We start from the raw sequence: 20425 nt of genomic DNA, 5'->3' as shown, positions 1-20425 counted from the left end.
GCCTATTCAATACCAATCAATAGTCATCAGCCTTGAAGAACAAACAGGTCTTCACCTTATGTGTTATTCAAGGGATGGCTCACACACAAATCACAGTGCATTTAGACTTTTCTTCCCCTCAGATCTCATGTTGAGCAGAACTGCTCAGCTTCTCTCCCTTAGCCCTTGCACTGCCAACTTCCCCCTGCCTTCTCTACCCCCTTCTGAGCATGGTGCCATGTCCCATCCCTTGCTTCTCCCTGGAGACCCTCCAACTTGGGCAGATCCCCATGGGGTGTGATCCAGCAGCTAACCTACCTCCTTTCCACTGCCTCCTCCTTCCTCAAGCAGTCTTCCTAGAATTTGGGAAGATAAAATACTTGCAACAGAAGTTGCAGTTCAAAGAACTGAGACTTGAAAATGATAACTAGGGACGCCTGCATGGCTCAGATGGTTAAGCATCTGCCTTTGGCTCAGGTCATGATCTCCAGGTCCTGGGATCAAGCCTGTGTCGGGCTCCCAGCTCAGCAGGGAGTCTTCTCCCTCTCCCTCTGCCTCTCCCCCTGCTTGTGCTCTGTCTCTCTCTCTCTCTTAAATGAATAAATAAAATCTTTAAAAAAAGAAAAAGAGAAGAAAATGGCAACTATAAACTACATTCTTCATCCTTAATCTGGATGGATGTTTATACCTGATATCCTTAATCCTTAATCAAGTGGATGTTTACACTTGATATCTTTAATCTTTCATTTCATTTGTTTTTTCCCCTAGCCTCCTTCTTCTACCAACATTTTATTAGCAGTCTAGAAGGGCAGCTCATTGGAGAAGAATTGGATGAAGGTAAAACATCTGGTCAAAGAGGGTAAGCCATGAAGAGAGGTAGAGAAGTGAAGAGCTGGTCTTCAGTCGTAGCAAGAATGGACCTGATAAGAGAGCGCTGTTGGTTTGGGGCTTCAGGAGTACTGGACAACTCATCTACTCCGGGTCTTTGAAGCGCCTTGAGACTGTTATCCATGCTTAGTGCTATATCTGGGTTCATTCATTCATTCAACAACTATCTACTGAATGCGTGTTGTGCACTAGACACTGTACTAGGCACTGCGCAAGCCACAATGAACAAATGCAGACATGGTTTCTGCAAAGGTGGGCAGCTCAGACTGACACTGAATCAGCAGGATTAGGGAGAAGGGTATGTTTCAGATCAATGAGTTGACAGATGCATTGCCCAAGGAAGTTTCTTTAGCTTCTTAAAAGGAAATACAAGGATTTCAGACCAAGATTGATGCATCTAATCAAAGGGAACTGAAGGGTTGCAAGACAAGATCCATACCAGTGAGTCTTTAGTAATTATTCTCTAGCAAAAGGCATAAACTGAAGTCACTGATGTACCAGAGCACGTACTCCTTTCTAAGAAAAAAGCCCAGATCCCTGAATACTTGTGTCTTCCTCATTTTCTTGATTTGCCTTTCTGCTGCTCCATGTGGCCATTCCACCTGTGAGAGCATTGAGACCTCAGTTTCTCAGAAGCCAGTCAAGAGCAAATATAACTCCAGGGCTGACTTAGTGCCCCCTGAAACAGATGTCCTCCATGCCATATTCACAGAGACCAAAATTAAATCAAGCTGGCATCTGAGTTGGCTGGGGTGGAAGTCTATTTATAAAGTTCATATCAACACCGGCCACTGTGTGAATCCTGGTTTTTTAGCTGAAAGGTAAGTACACCCTTTATACCTCATGCCTATGTTACCAAAACACAGGAGAAAATTTTGGTTTTAGGATGCATTACATTAGAAATTTTTAAATGGAAAATTTTTCTTTGTAAATGATCCAGTGGTTTTCTACCATCAGATGGAAACAAAATGTAACATCCAAATTATTATTGTCCCTAAACTCTGTTGTTAGGAGGTGAGTCAACTGGAACTTGGGTTCTCTTGGTGCCTTAGGATATGGGTGATAATGGGGCAGAGGGGATGCCCAAACACATGTGTGGGAAGATCAGCACTTCTCCAAGGGAAGCACCGGATGAAGGAGGCTAAGCCTGGGTGAGAACACCAGGAGACGGTGGACACTGGATGAGTGGGAGCTAGTGGCTGGGGTGAGAGGAAGAGGGTAAAAAGAAGTGTTGGGAAGGACTTCTTTCCCTGTGTTACAAGGCCGCTTCTCTTAGTTTTGTGGCTTTGACACAAAGCACAAAGGACTGTGACCAACATCTAATAAGCTTTCAAGAAATGTGGGTGTTTACACCTGATATTCTACCCATTAGACACTGATATATACTAACAACTTTCTCCATAAAATAAAAATTCTCTTGGGAAGGTTTGAGTCCATTGACCATTCATTCTCTACGAGGAATGTTTAATAAGACTGCTTTCTTCAGGGTATCTAGTGGAGATCAGCTGAACAACGAGAGTTTGATGGCCAAGTAGATAAGAAGAAGCAAGGCAATTTGGGGTCAAGGAGATACTGGGCTGAGTTTGGGCACAAGTGGGGCCTTGGGAAGTCAGAAGTTTTTCTTTCTCCATGATAATGTCCAGTGAAGGAGATACCAAGAAGCCAAATACAATAACTGTGGCTATGCAATTTTTGGCATAATATAGGATTCACGTAACCCTAACTCTTCTAAGTTGTTAAGCATTCTTTGGGGAAAAAAAAATTCTAAAATATTTTTAAGATTTAAATTCTGTGAGTTGAAGTCAACTGGTCTTCTAAAGTCTAGTGTATTCTGAGCCTTAGTGGCCTTACCCCATCCTGCAATCATCCACATTTGCTGTCCGGATCTGCGAAGCTCTAATTTCCAGCAAGATGTGAAGTAGGCATTTGATAGCAGTAAAAGTAGCACCACAACCATCACCATAAAGGATCATTTATCAGTTATTTTGGGAAAGGGGAGGATTTTATTTTTTTTAGAAGAGAGGAAACTATGCTAATAAGTTTTTTGTCTGCATTCATTTCTCACTGAGATCCCATATCAGTGTGTCTCAGTTTGCTACATATTTACCCTTAAAGGAAAATGAGGTGAGATAGAGATGTTTGAGCCACAGAAGTAATAAAACATGCTTCTGGAAAATTGCTTTTCTACCCTTCCCTAATGCTGCATCTCCCAGTTATGAGACTTGTTTCTTCAATGCAGTCTTGGGAAGGTATAGCTAGGGGTACTGATTACTAGGAAAATATATACGTATGTTTATAATTTATATGAAGGGAAAGAGAGAAAGAGCCAAAGAAAAATAGCATAGTATTAGAAAAAGAGAAGAGAAAGAAGGACAAGGCTTGCTCCTTGAGGATACTCTGTTACCAGCACGCATACCAACTTCCCAGGCTAAAACTTAGGGTGTCCCCATCACTTAGCTCAAGATGTTGGTGCTAGGCATTATCTTCTATTCATATGCTTTTCCTGGGGATCTTGCTGATGGGTATACTTCTTATAATTCCTTTAGCAGGCTGGGAATGGGAATGACATGAATGTTGGCTGCAAGGAGATAGAGGAGATAAAGTTTGAAAGTATCTTGGTATAAAAAGAGGTGTTCTAAATCCACTGGGTTCTCTGCAAGAAATGTAACATTCTTCAAGTTCCCAGGTGATTCACTTGACTTGCCTATCATCTTTGCATGGTTGGTTTTGTGGTTGTGTGATTGAAACTAAGCACAAAAGACTGTGAGTGTACCCTCCAAAACGAATATATAACTGGGACTCGAGGTGAGATATTACATGGTTGGTATCCATCATGGGAAAGATCTTGCATGAAGGCTAATGTGGTGATGTCTTAGCTTGCGCGAGGGCTGTTATAAGGGGAGGGGATGGAGTGAGGGGCAGTTCAGGGAAAAGAGTAAGCTATCTTCATGGGTTTTTCATGATGTTGTTAGGACCACCCAAATGGTCAAGTTGAAGTCCCTGAAAACTCAGGTGTTGGGAGACTGAAAGTTGCCCTGTACAAGTTGGGTCATCAAAAGTTCCTTTTACATTTTGTGTAGTTAGTACCATGACAACAGCAAAGTACTCAGATGGTTAGCAGAATGTAGTCAAGGTGAGTTTTGAGGGTGCAGGTTATAGAATAGGGTCTCAGTGGACAGAGTAAAACAGGGAGCAGTGAAAGGGGTGGGGCAGGCATATGCCTCAAGGTTATACCAGCTGCCCCTAGATTTAGGCTCTGTGCTCCAATCTTCCATTCGTCCAGAAACTGAGGATCAGATTCAGGCAGTACAAATGTTTAAGACCTGATCCTCAACAAAATGAATTATTAGCTGTTTCAAGGCTGAAATGTTGGACATACACAGATGAGAAAAAACAACAGCAACCAAAACCAATAGTTGAGAAGACATCACAGCCATTGTGAAAGCTATAAAGTGCTATGCGGAACAACAGCATTTCTGTGCCCCTGGAAAGTAATGCTTTCAGAGTCCATGTCTAATGAACACATAGAAGAGGAAATGCTCAGCCAGCAGGGTGCTGGATTAATCTGCACACAGGTTTGGTTGTAAAACTAGTTCCTTCCCCTTAAAAATTTATTGAGTCCCTATAGATTCTGGGAAGTGTCCAAGAATCAGTCCATCTGCTTACATACAGTTGCACACAGCTGGTATGGAGGTGACTCCAACCGGGAGAGAGGAAGAGACCCACACAGGGTAGGAGGGGATTTTATGAAGAAAACACGGGTAAGCCCTGGCTAACCACAGAGGATGGGGTGATGGAAGGCTGTGTAAGAGAAAAGCCTGCAGGTCTTGACTTCAAAGGACTTAGATGGTTTAATCTCGATCCTGTAGAAGCCTATAATATAATAAATCCTGCAGAAAGGTAGAGGAGATTATCCAGAATTAGGTGACAGTCTACTATTCCATAGAATATAGTCAGAGAAAGATGCCCTTAATAATTGGTTACCAGAGCCAACTTCTGGCTAATAGACTTGCCAGGAAAAGTTTCTGCAAGGTCATCTGTGGTGACTAGATACGGCTTATTTTAAATTATACTCGCATTTGCATGCAAATAATAAATGGTCTGCATCTTTCAAACAATGGTTTCTCCTCTCCAGTAAGTACTTTATGTCCTCATGAAATCTTGATCATGGGATTATTTTACTACACTGGGAAGAGGAGAGGCAAAAACGGGAAGAAACATTATTTCCTTTGTACCTAATCAATCCAACACCTATTAAATACATTACTTCCATTATCAGATTGAACAACACTATGCATTACTTATTATCAATTCTATTTTCCTAATTGAGAAACTGAGGCCTAAAGAGTTTATGTAGTTTTCCCGGCCCCTAAGAACAGAGACAGTTCTGGAACCCATGTCTATCTGCTTCCAGTACCATGCCTCCTCTCAGGATACTGTGTTGCTTCTCTAAACCAACAGTGGAAAAGTGTGTTTTAGCCCAACTTGGGCTGAAATATTTTATCTATTAATGAGTGAAGTTTTACTGGGTATGTATGATGCAAAATTCTTAAATATCGGCTATATATATGTGTGTCTGTGTGCATGTGTGTGTATGTAGTATGTGTATTCACATTTGATTAAACATTAATGTATATTGTATATGACATATATTACATTAAATAAATTATATAAATATATGTTCCATTAAATAACAAGCCTGCATTAGCGATGTTCTCATATTGTTGTAAAGACAGAGTGGGACTTCCCCAAGTTATAGGAAAAGGCTCTGTTCTGTGTCTATGCCTGTTTACTGATAAATGTATGTTGGGCAGAATTTGGCCCAAGACTTGTTTTCCTTGTTGTACACCCCCTATCTTTAACCACAGGAGGGTACTCATACTTATTAGAAGAATCTGACCTTAACTGGATGGCTACCTGGTCTTAAGTCCATCTGCCACTCCTGAGCCCCATGATTAGGAGGCCAGCCCACCATGTACCCCTTTACCTAGTCACCCACCCAGTGTGGGTCAAGCCCAGCAGCTGTGTCATGAAGACTTGTGGTATGAATCCCTACCAGTCTCTACCAGGCTACCTGCATGCTTACTAAGGACCTGGAACTTTTTGAGGATGGCCAAGGAATGAAATGTGCTTGGGTTTGCTTTGTTATTTGCACAGGTGAGTTAAAACCATCATTTTAAGAAGCTAAAAGGTGAATGATTGTTAAAACACATCACTATTCGTTTTGTGGGGACAAAGTATCAACATGGGTAAAATCCGCTAACTTGCCTTTCCCTACACTTGTCTGTATTTTCCCCTAATAATTAATTATTTAATTGATTTCTTCATACGTCCATTCTACACATATCCCCTGAACGTGACAACTTGCCCTGGAATGCAAAGCTGAATGGGGTGTGGACCTTGTCCTCCCTGAGCACTCCAGTAAGGGAGCAGAGGGGAGACTCAGTGATGGAGAGATGCAGGGGCTGGGTGAGGAGGTGGGCACCATGCAGCCAGCGCAGAGGGGAGGGCAGTGTCCGGGGCTTTCGGGGAAGGCAGCCCTTGGAGTTCCCCACTTGGACCCTCTTACCACAGAGCCTGAATCTAGGAGAACCTTGCAGTTTTCATGAGGGCCAGCTTAGGGTCACTCAAACACTCAGAGAAGCAAGGAGATGCCAGGGATCCAGGGATCTACCATGCATGGTACCGAGGTAGGTACTGTAATGGACTGAAAATGCTATGGGACTGAGGACGATCCATGAGACAAGAAATACATGCTGGAAGAGTCATCCTCTGGGCCCCAAACTGTTGTTCCTATTCAAAACTCTTCTTGCTTACTGGGATGTAAGATTTGAGCCTGGTCAGCTGGAGGGCAGGCCTTTCCTCTGCAGCAGCATGACTATGCAACCTCTGAGCTTTGACCTTCTCATTCGTCATGTGAGAGTAAGAACAGTAATCATAGTAATAATAATGTCTAGTCCACCGACCTCTCCCGGTTGTTATGAGGTTCCAAGTGGTTAATGCACGTGAAGGTGCTTCGTAAACTCTAAAGTGTGCCCTCAGTATTTGCAGTGATGATGATTCGTATTGGCAAAATGTCAATTTCTGCATCCCCTTCCATCTGAATGGAAAGCCTTTTCCTAGCCCTGCCATTAGGAGGTCACGCATGTCAGTGCACAGAGGTCCTTTGCAACATGGGAGCTTAATATTGCACCTTGTGGGTTGCATCCTCATAAAGTTTGATGAATGCATTAATTTTCAGAAGCAAACACAAGGTGAAGCAGACCTGTTTGCACTGAGGTTTCATGTCTAATGTTCAGAGGATTTTAAAATTACATAATAGATTTCATCTTCTGAAATACTCAGAAATAGTCTCATTCTCATAGAAGCTTGATATCTCGCATATTCCTGTTGCTTGTTATTAGGTGACACACGTGTCACCTGGCGTGGGGATGGGCCTGCTCCTGCGCACTCAACCACATGTGTCTAGGGCATAGGGTAGGGAAAGGAAAAGATGGAAGGGAAGAGATTATATAAAATGAACCCAGTTGTGCAAAACAGAACACGATGGTGAAAGCCCCAATCCACCTGACGATCACTGTGGCTTCAAGGATTGAGCCTTGTCATTAGATTTCAGAGGCAGACAGCATCTCATTGCAGGAGACCATTTCCTTGACTGGATAATTCTATTTTTTTTTAAGATTTTATTTATTTATTTGAGAGAGAGAGAATGAGAGATAGAGAGCATGAGAGGGAAGAGGGTCAGAGGGAGAAGCAGACTCCCTGCTGAGCAGGGAGCCCGATGCGGGACTCGATCCCGGGACTCCAGGATCATGACCTGAGCCGAAGGCAGTCGCTTAACCGACTGAGCCCCCCAGGCGCCCGACTGGATAATTCTAATAAATAGCAGCCAGAGGTTCATCTTCTCTCTGCTTCGCCGGACCCTGAGGGGACAACAGTCCTGCTTGTAGCATTCTTGGGGTTTTTATTTTGAATCCCAAGGGTGGAAAGGACCCAGAGGATCACTGGGCTGTCATCCCTCTCTGTGGAGATGGACACGTCCGCATTCAGCCTCTCCCTGCTGACTGCTTGAATTAAGGCTCCACACTCTGCATGAGTCCTAAGAATTCCTCACAGACACAAGGAAACAAGACTACCTCTAGGTCTTGAAGAATTTCCCTTAGAGACTGGAACAGTCCAGGGTTTGATCATCGTGGAGTGCCAAGGCAGGGCACCAAGATGCCTCGTCTTCCTTCTCATCAACCCCAGTCGTCAGGCACCACAGGGTAGGAGGGGCCCAGCCCCTGCCCCTCGTGTGGCAGAGAGGTTAAGAGCAGATCCTCGCAGGTAGTTCAAATCCCATCTCTACTACTCGTCGCCCACGTACGTACTTAGGGTGCTGCACTTGCCCCATCTACATATCGGTGGTAATAACAGCAAACACCTTATGAGGTCCACATGAAGATTAAGCATACAATGCCACAGAAAGCACTTAAAACAGGGGCCGGTATCAAATAAACATTCAATAAATGTTAGGCATATTTATACCTCAAAAATGTAAGGAAAGGTGATGAGATAAAAATGAAAGTATTGTCTAATATTTCCATGAACGGAAATTATGGTTCTTGATTCCATCTTTTTTTTTTTTTTAACATCCAGCACTAATTTTCAGGTAATCAAGCCTCAACAGTAATGGTATTTAATGACATGGGTGAAATAACACAGTGCTTTTTAGAACAACATGTTTACTGGCCAGAGACTAACGAGCTGTGTAGACTTGCTTCTGTGCATCCTTCAACACCCAAACACCTCTACACTCGGTAAGACTGTGGCCTTGGTGTTGGGCAGCTCGAGTACTCCCTCCATCTCCTGCACCTGCAGTGTCCTAGAGAGAGACATTTATATCCAAAGTATCTGCTCTCTCTGTTACTTTCGCACTTTTTAATTTGTTCCTTAGGTACCAACTCAAGGCTTTTTTGATGTTCTATATCCCCTTCTCTTTTCTGTATTTTTCCAGCCTGTGGACACTGAAACTGGCACCTATGCATGGATTAGTCCAGAAAGGCACCCCCCACACCCACAATGTCCTAAGCACCCCAGCACCTCACACCCTCTTTTGTCTTACTGGACTCGTGGGGAGTAGCGATTTGATGAGCAGGGAGTGTCCTTTGTTGGTGCTTTCCTCTTTCCTCATGCCACGTTGGTTCCAGGGCCAAGACAATGAGTCCCACCTGGGCTGGGGGTTGTTTGCCAACACTCTGCTGGACCAGATAACCTTTCGGATCCTGGGCATGGCTTGCAATTATTAAAGGATACCAGGAGCCAGTTATGCAAGCCCTCGTTTTACAGGTAAAGGAACAGAAGCTTGAGAGGGGGCAGGTCCTGCCAGCAAAAGGCTGAACTGGGAAAAGGACCTGGGGTGGTCAGTACCCAGTTGGAATCCCTTTTTGCCTCTTCTGCTGTCTTCTTGCTCATTTTTGCCAGGCTTCATCGTCAGAATTAAGGACTGATCTCTAAGGAGACAGACGCGTCAAATGACAGAGAGGCTTGGAGAAAGAGGCACTTCGTTTGAAGTGGGGAGCTCGCTGCTGGGTGCCCAAGTTGGCTCAGATGAGGGTGGGGATAGTTGTTATCTGTGCAAGGGGAGACAGCGAGCGTCATCCTAACGAAATCACAGCTCTTCACTGCTTTTATAGAATGATCACTCATTTTATAATAGCCCATAGATTAATAAATGCCATTAAGTTTATGGGCTTCTCCTAGTCAGAGTTCTTTTTTGCTGTCAATTTAATTTTTAATAAACTCTCCATGACTTGCAAAAACCACAGTAGTCAATTTCTGGTCTGTGCTGAAGTGACATTTCTGATATCGACTTCCTTCTGCACATGTGTGTGCACTGAAGTTGAAAGGGCCCGTAACAGAAGAGAAATGAGGCCACGAGACAGTCGTCAGCTTACTACATTAGGCAACTGGAATCGGGCTGGTGTGCCTCCCTCCCGGGCTCTGGGCACGTGCCTAGCTGGAGAGCTCAGGTGGAAGAGCAAATAGGGAAGCCACCTCTGTGTGAGATCCTCTGAACTAGAACTGGGTGGGAAGAAACGCTCACCAGCAAGTGATTTCTCATCTAAAAATAATACCAGGGGCGCCTGGGTGGCTCAATCGGTTAAGCGTCTGCCTTCAGCTCAGGTCATGATCCCAGGGCCCTGGGATCGAGTCCCGCGTCAGGCTCCCTGCTTGGCGGGAAGTCTCCTTCTCCCTCTCCCTCTGCCTGCTGCTCCCCTTGCCTGGGCTCTCTCTCTCTCTGTCAAATAAACAAATAAAATCTTTAAAAAAAATAATAAAAATCATACCAGCTCTGCAGACCCTATATAGTGAAAAGAAAAGAAAAGAAGTGAAAGTTGAATAGCAAGCTCTATGTCATGGAGATTGTAAAAGTGCAATAATATGATGATAATAATAATGGCAAATAACTATTATATACTGAGTGTCTTCTACCATGCAAGGCAGTGTGCCAAGCTCTAGACGGTCATTATTGTTCTTGATCCCTACAGTGCTCTTAGGAGGCAACATCATTCTCCTCGGGCTCAGAGAAGGGGGGTAACTTGTTTGAGGTGATGCAGCTAGCTTCATGTGGCAGCTTCAGGATCTGTTTTCAGATTCTGGCTCCAGCCATGGTGTTGCACTGCCCTAGACCACTCAACATGCAATTTTTCTTAAGGTAAATCCTTCTTACTTTGAACCATATATTTAAAAGATTTTCTACTACTTGTTAAAAACACAGATACAGCCTGGCATATTTTTATTAATATTCCAGGCACAGATTCTGCAAAAGATGTGCCATCTCTACTGTCAGCCAATGCAAGAGGCTTCCTACAGAAGTTAACCTTTCTTTCCCAAGAGTGACTAGAAGCCTACGGACTTGGAGGGTGGGAGATGAGAGGTAGATGGTGGGGATCCTGGTAACCACTCATTCAAGGAGGGCCTAGAATTCCTAATGGCATTTAGAATCGATTTCCCATGAGCCATTAAATCAGAAGAGATTATAGAGTTCTCTGAATCCAACATCCTTATGGTACAGAACAAGGTTCTGCAACTCACGGAGTTTGCAGTGTTGTATCTACTGTGACCAACTAGTTGGTGATGGAACTGGGTTAGTTACTTTACCCCCGGTGCTCCTTCCCCCGTGCCATGCTATCTCTTGGGCTGAGTGGCATGGCCAGTGGCCCCTGCTCTGGCATTTCACTGTGGCTGAGATGGGGCTGACCCGGATGAGGAAGAGGCATCTGTAACTCAAGTGTATTTGACTTGGTAACTGGTTTTTATGGGCACTGTGAAAATGTAAATAGAGTAGCTCTGCAGCCCATAAGCTAACTCTTCAAGGCATCTCTCCCAGCACATTTTCAGACCTAGAACTGATCATGACAGGTAGTCACCAATCTGGGTGAGTTGACTGTGACTTTACTAGAGTGACCTGCAAAGATCTGACAAAGGTTGAAACAAACAGATTTTTCAAGAATGGTCACTCTTTTATCCCCAGCACCTAGCAGAGTATCTTATACAGAGTATCACTGACAAATATTTATTGAACAAGATAGACTTTAGTATCTCAATTTACTGAAATGGTGGCTCTCAGAAGCCAAATCCAGTAACTTGTTCTGCATTACCCAGATCTATCTAAGAGGTAAGGTGAAGTTTTGAAGGTAGATATGTCTGCCTGCAAAGTCCCTACCGCACCCACTGTGCCACCCTACACTCTAAGGTGGGGCTCTCACACATTAGTGGGCTAAGTATATGTGAGAACCAGCTGGGGTGCAGAATCCTGGAACCTTCCCTAGGAACTGTGATTCTATAGGACCCTTGTCATAGCCTCTTAGGTGATTTTGCTGGAGGTAGACCCTGGCCCATACATACAATGCTGTTCAAAAGATCACTAATAGCGGCTGACATTTTTGAGCCCTTACTCTGTCCCTGGAATGGTTATTTAACTCATTTCTCTTACCAAACTTATGAAATAGGCTCTATCATGTCACTGCATTCTAGAGATCAGGAACAAAGAACCCTGAAGCACAGAGAGATTAGGGGACCAGCACTGGTCACTGGGTAGGTAAGGCTTGGAGCCAACTGTCATGATGCTTGTTTTCAGCCATCAGGCTCTGCAAAAGGGCAGTGAGGAGGGACAGTGGGGTGTGATGGGCTGTGACTGTCTCCATTCGGTTCTGTCTTTGCCTAAAAGGAACTGGGTCCCCAGGCGCCTCCACATGACAAAGGTGGTCCCTCCAGACATGGCTTCAGTCTAGGGACATACCAGAGGGCAGGGTTAAGCAGGGAAATAACAGAGGAGTGGGACAGTGTCTCTAACGGCCACATTACTGCTACTGTTTCATGCCCACCAATGGATGAGCAGACATTTCAAACAGATTCCTTTCTCAGCCACAATTTTTTTGTTTATGGGCGCAATAGCAGGCAGATAATTGCAAAAGACAGCAATAAAACAAAAACTAAGTATGAGCTCATACTATGACATCAATAGCTTGGTTAAGTGCCTCCTCCGCACCTTACCCAGCTGAAACTCCAGGTAATGAAAACTTTGGCTGTGAAAGAAGCAGATGATCATATTTCTAAAGAAATATTTCCATGACCCAAGCCCTGGAGCTAATAAAGACCCATTTAGGAGAGGTTACGCCCAGAGGAAAGGAGGACAGGGGCACGTTTCAGTCCTCATGGACTTGCAAACAGTGCACACACAGTGTGTTCCACCAACGTCAAAACCGTCCCATAAAATATCTGTAGCCACGACTGCTGCTTATGTTGTCATGGGGGAAAGTGAAAAAAGGCACAGGCACAGAAGGTTTTTTAAGTGTTCCATTGTATTACTCATATTTTTTTTATTTTCTACATTTTATGATGTTTTGACATCTTGGCACCCCGTGGACCTGAGGACAGACTGTTTCTCTCAGGGTGAGCTCATTCCTAGAGATAGCAAACGATTTGCCTGCAAGCACACCTTGGTGTGCAAACTGACCAATTCTGAGTCCGTACCCGCCCCACCCCCACCTCCTTTAGGCTCCTACAGACCAGGACACTATCCTCCTACCCTAAATCAGCTCAGGGCCAGGTAACTGGGGACCGCCTCTATAGCCCAGAGCTTGCCCAAATTACTCAAAGCATCCAATGCTAAACCTGCTCAGCTACTTACCCTGACTTGCCTGTTCTTTTCTGTGAAAACAACAACAACAACAACAACAACACAGAATAAAGGCTTTGGCCCACGCTTTCTCCTTGCTCCTTCTGCCTCCTGGCCAACCTTGATGCTTCCCTGGGTGGCCCTGCATGGCGCACCATGCCCCCTCTTCTTGGGAACTGTGAGTCACAAACTCTCTTTCCAATGACACAGATCTCTCCTGATGTTGGCTTCACTGAAGCTCAATGAAAACAAAATGCCAGGTATATTTTGAAACATGTCCTTACTAAAAGCCAGAAGAAATCCTCCTCCTCTTTACTAAGGGAAATCACCTGCCCCCCATCTGCTTGTATAAGAAGTGTTCGTCACACGCTCCGAAAACCTCACAAGGTAGGGGACCTCATGCCAAGCTAGGCCCGTGGTTAAGTGTATGGATGCTGGAGACAGAAAAGTGGTTGAATTCGAACTCCTATGTACTAGCTGTATGACTTGGGGCAATTTATTACCTCTCTGTTCTCTCATCTGTGAATGCTGATGTGAACATCACCTCCTAGGGTGGGGGGGTTACTCTATGAAGGGTAGATTTTAGCAGTTATGTTCTCCAATCAACAGTCCTGGTACAATTTCTTGACCACCTCTGGGTGAGGCTCTGATGCTTTGCAGGGAGCATGCTCCCTTATCATAAATTCTTTCTGCAGCAGAGAGATTGCACAAATCTCAGAAGCTCATATTCGGAGAGCCTGCCTTTCAAACCAATGCCCCTGGGTATGCTGGGAAAAAAGACTGTCTCACACATTGGGCACCGCAACACGCCAGCGAGAGCTCAGCCTGCAGAACAGGGTGGGAACTTGTGGGTAGCTATCTTGCCATCTATTCATCTGCACTCACTGTCCTGTGAAAACCTCCTCTCAGTGAAATTGGTGCAGTCATGATTTTGGGGATGGACCATCTGCCCAGTCCCAAATGTGATTCATGAACTTGGACAGATTTGCATTAACTGTTCATTTCAGCAAGAGGAATTATCAATTCAATTCACAGCTTCGAGAATCTGCACCTTTTTCAGATTGCAGCAGGCATGCATGGATGCTGGCGTTTTGATTAGCAATGAAACCAATTTTTGTCTTTTTTTGCAAAATCCTCTGCTTTCAACTTTAATGTGATTGGCGGTAATCCTTTTATATCTAGGTCTTTCAAGAGCCCTCCATCATATTTAAAGGCACATATTTCCACTCTAGATATATATTTCTCTAGTAAATATATACATTTGGTACAAGTGTAAAATAAATGAAAGTGATATACTTTTCTATTTAACTCCTTAGATGTAAAACTAATTAGGTAGCTTGGAGATTGGGGTACACTGATTAATTTAATTATCTGTTTAAAGGCTAGACAGAAAGCTCATTTTGGTTTCTATAACTTTAACAAAAAAATCTTTCAAATGTACCAAGCTGCTTTTCTGCCTTAGTGGACTAAATATTTGATTAATCTTTGATAATTCAGCTTCTGACAGAGCTTCAGATTCACAAATACGAACATCAAGTCTGCCAATACAAAAAAACTTGAATCAATTTTTATGTATTCCAAACAAAGACTAGAAAAACTAATTTTTAAAAAAATTCTTCATATTTACTTTTTAATGATTTGTATCATACCTTCTAGAAGTGGAAAACAGGGCTATTTCCCACTAATAAAATGTGGGATAGTCATTTTCTGTTAAAAAGCATTTTATCATAAATTGCCCCCCTTCAGCTGAAGGGGAGATGGCTGTTTCCAACATTGACTTAATGGATTTAGCATTCTTTCAGGATCTACCATTTTGGGCAAAGTTTGTGGCCCTCCTTGACCAGCATATAGTCGCAGACAAAGCCTATCTTGACAATCTTTTATGCATAAATCCCCTGAGTTTATTTATATTTGTATTTTCTTAGAATTATGAGTGGTCACCATGGCATAAAAAATATCCCTGAGTGGACTGATTCTTGGTCTTCTGTCTGACTCCAGAAGATCCTTAGCCCTGTGTCCACCATTACACAGCAGGAACTGGAACGTGATTTCACTGCCCTCCACCTCAGGTTCCTGATTTCTTGGGTGTGTCTTGAGGTCCCCCCAACTCCAGAATGCTGGAAGTACATGATGCATTATACAAGTGGGGTGTGTGTGTGTGTGTGTGTGTGTGTGCGTGCGCGCGCTTGTGCGTACATGTACGTGATGACCAACCATCCTGTTTTGTCCAGAACTAAGAAGTGTTCCCAGGACTTAGAACTTTTAGTGGGACCACTGGGAAAGTCCTTATCCCAACTGGGACAAGTTGGCTACTTAGTGGGGAGTGTGAGAGCACAGGCACTGATTTATACGATGTGTTACTAATGGCCTTTGACTTGGGGGCTGAGGTGAGAAGGAAAGAGATTACATAAGTAAAGTACTAGCATATGACCTGGCACATAACCTTATTACTATCTTTCTCAAGTGTTTCCACAATTTGTTTCTCATATTCACAGCAATTCTGTGTGTGAGGCAGAAGCATTTCGTCCCAAGAAGGCATAATGGCTTCATCAGTACTGTGGGTCCTGGTGGAATCCAGAAAGAAAAGCAAGCCTTCTGAGTTGAAGGGTTGGAACAAGAACCAACCCTGGTCCCCCTGTCTCCTCTTACCTCTCTGAGAAAAAGGAATGAAATATGAAAGTCTATTTCAGATGGTGCCATAGTCCTAACTTAGATGATGGCTGTGATTTAAACAGCCCATACACAGCACAGATTTCAAAGTAATTTACAATCAATAATTAATCTAAACAACAGGGCTGTGTGTGCCACATTGTTAAACAGAAGAGGAAACAGGAGTCTAAGCGAATTCCCTCTGAAGGCTCATGTTGCAGTGGTTTCTGCTGCAGAGTGAATAGTAAATGCTAGTTGGGGACTGTCTGTCATTCACAAGAGGGAGAACTGGATTCTTTTACTTTCATAAAATCGCCTTGGTATCTGGAAGGATAATTGTAAAGTAGAACACGAAATAAACGCGTGTAAACCAAACACAGCCTGGACGTTCAGGACATTGCCTCGCACCTGCTCACACATCTCTTTAAGCCCAGAGCTCAAATCCATCTATTCCGCTGTGATTAGCCCTAAACCTTATGCAAGCTACAGCTAAGTCCCCACTCACTTGTCTCCCCAAAGCAAGGCTAATTACAATAGATCTTTTTGTATTTCTTTCTGTTGGAACCCGTGTCCTATATCCATCCAACTATCTTTCTGTCGCTCCATCTATCCATCAGTCTCTTTATGTATCTATCACAATAATAATCACCATCATCTGTCTATTTGCCTGCCTGTCTATATGTTTAGCAATCCACCTGCCTATCAATCTGACTACCTATCATCTATATACCTATTTCTTGTTGATCCTTGATAAACATGGCTCTTGGAAGCTGGGGGAAAGAAGGGGTCTCCTTTGCATATTGGATTCCCCCCACTGATTGTCAGCACCTGCACAAGTGTCCTGAGGACATGTCTGTCCTGACAAGCCTCCAGGAGTTTAGGTGTTCTTTGGAAAATTTTGATGGAAGGAAAGTTCACAAAGAAATTCCACACAATTTTCTCTCATCAGGCCTTCCCTTCTTAACTTCACATCTTCTTTCATATGACAGTTCTTTGAATATTTGAAGACATTTCCTGCCTAGGCTTTTATTATCTGGCTGACCACCCCTGATGCCTTCAATGTCCTCTGATCTAAGGACACATTCCCAATTGCCCATACTTCCCCTGGAGGGCAGTGGCAGGAACCACTCACGACTCCAGAGACAGCTGAGTGAGCTTGGACTGGGACAGCATCACTACTTGTAGAGTTAAAAAAATTATAGTTCTAGTGGGGAGCTAATGTCTGTATGTATGATGTTTTTGGTAGTTTCAACTGTGCGTTGACTCAAGGGGAGAATATTGTTGGCTAAGTCCTCTGTGCCTCTTCCCCAGCTTCCTGCACACTCAGGGTGGTTAGTTTTTCTCTCTCGTGCTCACCCACTGCTCCAGCTACTGTGGGCGCTTTGGATGCTCCTTCTGTCATCCACAGATTCCCCATCCTCCCGGCTTTGAATCATCTACCCAATGGTATCTCCTGACTGAAGAGTGGTCCCACAAGAGAGCTAATTACCATGAATGCTGTCGTGGAAACCAGCACGTGTGAACTCACAGGCCGGAGTGGCTCTGTTCCCAACATGCTGGGTAGGAGGCTGGGGCATAATAAGCAGGATGCTCATTGGGCAAAAAAGAAAGACTTACAGAGAGTTTGCTATGTGGATAGTTCCAGGGAGGCCCTCAGTCCTCACATCAACCCTGCGAAATAGGCACTGTTCTCGTCTGTGTAGCAGACACCTCTGCTGGGGTCCACGCCCAGGCTCTGCAGGCTTTGCTGCTAACAGCTGACACCTGCTACCTGCTTCAGACACTGGCCCTCAGACTGCTGGAGCTGTTTTGCCAAAGAGACAGAGAGCCAGAGGTGCATGGAAATCAAAGTCTACCTCACCACCCTTGCAGTGACCTGACTGCTGAGAAGGTACAGAGGCCTGGATCCCTTTCCTCAAGAGGGGGCGAGCTCAGGGATGCAATTTGTACTCAAGAGCTCCCCAGAGGATCAGGCAGAAGCTGGGACTTCCCCTGAAGTCCAACCCTAATCGGCTTCTTCGCCCACCTATCCTGCTTACCTCCTCCTTTCCTAGTTTTCCTGGGAGCACTTCCTGAATTCATCACTTTCACTGGGGTCCTTGGTTCAGGATCTGCTTCTGGGAGGCCCAACCGAGACACTCGGTTTTGCACATGAGGAAATGGAGGTACATGAAGGCTGAGTCACGGCGCAAACTCCCACAGCTGGGATGCGGGAAAGCGGGGACCCAGGCCCGGAAGGGAGCTGGCGGTGGGGCTCTGATGAGGAGCAGGGGTGGGCCAGGAGGTGTTGGGAAAGGCCTGTAAGCTGAGTCTCAATTATGAGGGAGCCATTGGGGCTCATCCAGCATCCCTGGTCACCACCACTTCAAAGCCTCTTTCTTGGAAAGCCCCCAGCACTTGAAGTCCATTTACTTCCCCAGCTGGTTTTACTGTCACAAAGGTTCCAAATTCTACCTCTTTTCCCACAGGCCCCTGGCAGGGGCTCTCTGGAGGTTCTGTGTCCGCAGGGAGAGCACAGGGGGCAGGGTGACTGCCTCTGGCCGACTTCCCACCGGTTATTCATTCTTTCCCCCCTGTCGGACGGTCCCATTGGTCCCAGGCACACACGGATCAGTCAGGTTCCCAGAGAGCATGGGCTCTCATACTCTGAACTGTCACCTCTTCCAGGGAAAACAAAGACCCTCTCCCCCAACCTTCCACCCAGTACACTGGGAACAGGGCCAGCCCCATTTTATGTTTTCAATAAGTTTCCAAACATGCTCATTTCAGTGGCAGCTTTTGTGGTGATTATCTCATTAGGGTCTTGGCCTCAAAACACCTTATTTATGGTGGATTGAAAAAAAGTTCACCCTCACAGCTTTAAAAAGGAGAAAAAAACAAAAAACAAAAAACCCAGGCTATAGTTTTACTGGAAATTTTTTACTTGTGGGAAAATATCTACTTGGCCTCTTGAGAGATGCCATCACCGTTGGTTTGGATTTATGGGAGGGGACTGGCCCTGATCCACGGAGCAGAAGCTCACGGATGGCGCAGATGTCTAGGTAATTTCCAGACCTTGTTTTGTTTCGTCCATCCTCTTCAGAGGAGTCCAGGATTAAACCTCATGAGCCAACAAGCTCCTGACTGCATAGTATAAATTGCACAGATTTTTCATGAAACTGGAATAAATCTTGCTCTATTCTGACAGAGCTGGGCTGACACTCTCTAGTAGAGGGGGGATCCGTTGAAATGGCTCCAGAATGGATGGCAGAACTGTGGTTATGTCACCCCAAACAGCAAGCATAAATAGTAAAACCTGGTCACAGGCGCAGATGGCTGCTGGGAGGGTATGTATATAGCAGGGGCCTGGGAATCACTGTAACGGGAAAGCCTCCTGAGTAATAAGAGACCGCTCTTCCAGGTAGCACTCCATCGAGAAGACATTCTTGCTCCTGTCTGAAGTCCTGGAGGGCTGTGGATCCACCACCACCCAGGAGGGTATATTTGCTCTGTTCACAGAGTGCACAAAATTCATACTTCAGGGACTCTGTGCAGCACAAATAGGACAGGGATTGGAAACAGATAGGAAGTGGTAAGATTATCAGGGGCATCATTAGGGAATTTTGTGCCGCCCACTGCAGACTTGCAGAAAGAGAGCCTGAGGATACCACAATCAGCATGATAATGGGCATCAGGAAGGGGCTACTTGGCAGGGACCTGAGCACAGGCAGGAAATGTAGAACTGGGTCAAGGAGAGAAGGGATCAGGGTCCGAATCAGGATGTACTCTCCCAGCCACTCTGCGCTAAAGTCTTCACCCACAGCCCAGAAAGCAGGTGATTAGCTAATCCTGGAATCATACTTTGATTAGGCCTGGGTACTCTTTTTTTTTCTGTAGTTTTAAATTTATGAACTGCATCAATTGCTCTTTGTAGCATGGTTCAGTACCTTTGCAATAAATCTTTTTGTCATCATTTTAAATTCTCGATCTTCAGGTTTTACTAAAGAGAAGTACCCAAATTAAATACCTATTAGCAAGGAAATCATCACCCTTGGGTTCTGAGAGCAGAGACTAGCAAAACATGAAACGACACCAAACGTATCAGAACATCGAGGCAAGCACAAGACTTCCAGGAAACGAGGGAAGAAGTTTAGACTCCTAAAAAAGTCTTCTTCAAAGCATTTCCTTAATTTCTTAAGTAATTTTATCTTTCAAAAATGCATTAAAAGCAATCAGCTGGGTGTGTGTGTGTGTGTGTGTGTGTGTGCGCGCGCGCGCACATACAGGAGAAAATGTATCTTGCATACAGTTTAAAAAAAAAAAACAGTACCGTAATTCAATTTTAGAGAAAACAGCTGCATGAAAAAATGCACTGTGCAAGTAAAGATTTTTTTTTTCTAAAGAGCATCTTTTTCCTAAGCTGATTTTTCCAATCTTAGTTTCCCTATTAGGGAATTTATCTATGTCTGCCTCCTTCCAATGGGAGAAGCAAAGAGGAGCTTGGCATTTACTTATTTGCTTTCCAGCTACTATATCACTTAGACTTACAAAGTGTATCTTTAAGTCCCCAACTGGAATCGCCACTGTTATTAACACCCCACACTACTCACTTACAAGGTAACTAACACAGTACCAAGAGCACAGCTTTTCTAGAAGGTACAACTGTCCGCTACAAGTGGAAACTTAACCTCAGATGATTTCATTTCCTGGCTTGTCTTCTGCTCGCCACCACCTCAAGATCTCTTGATCACTTACACGATTAAAGCT

The 20425-nt window shown here is 44.4% G+C and overlaps 1 protein-coding gene across 2 annotated transcripts in view; it reads right to left on the bottom strand.

Annotated features, from left to right (window-relative positions):
* The window catches only part of FRMD4A (FERM domain containing 4A), a 595336-nt gene that overhangs the window by 360994 nt on the left and 213917 nt on the right, over nt 1–20425 (bottom strand). The gene's annotated exons all lie outside the window — the stretch shown is intronic.

Source organism: Callorhinus ursinus, unplaced genomic scaffold, assembly GCF_003265705.2.
Source record: "Callorhinus ursinus isolate GAN/ISIS: 27379988/994484 unplaced genomic scaffold, GSC_fseal_2.0 scaffold36, whole genome shotgun sequence".
NCBI classification, from domain to species: domain Eukaryota; kingdom Metazoa; phylum Chordata; class Mammalia; order Carnivora; family Otariidae; genus Callorhinus; species Callorhinus ursinus.
This window is presented reverse-complemented; position numbering and strand designations above follow the sequence as displayed.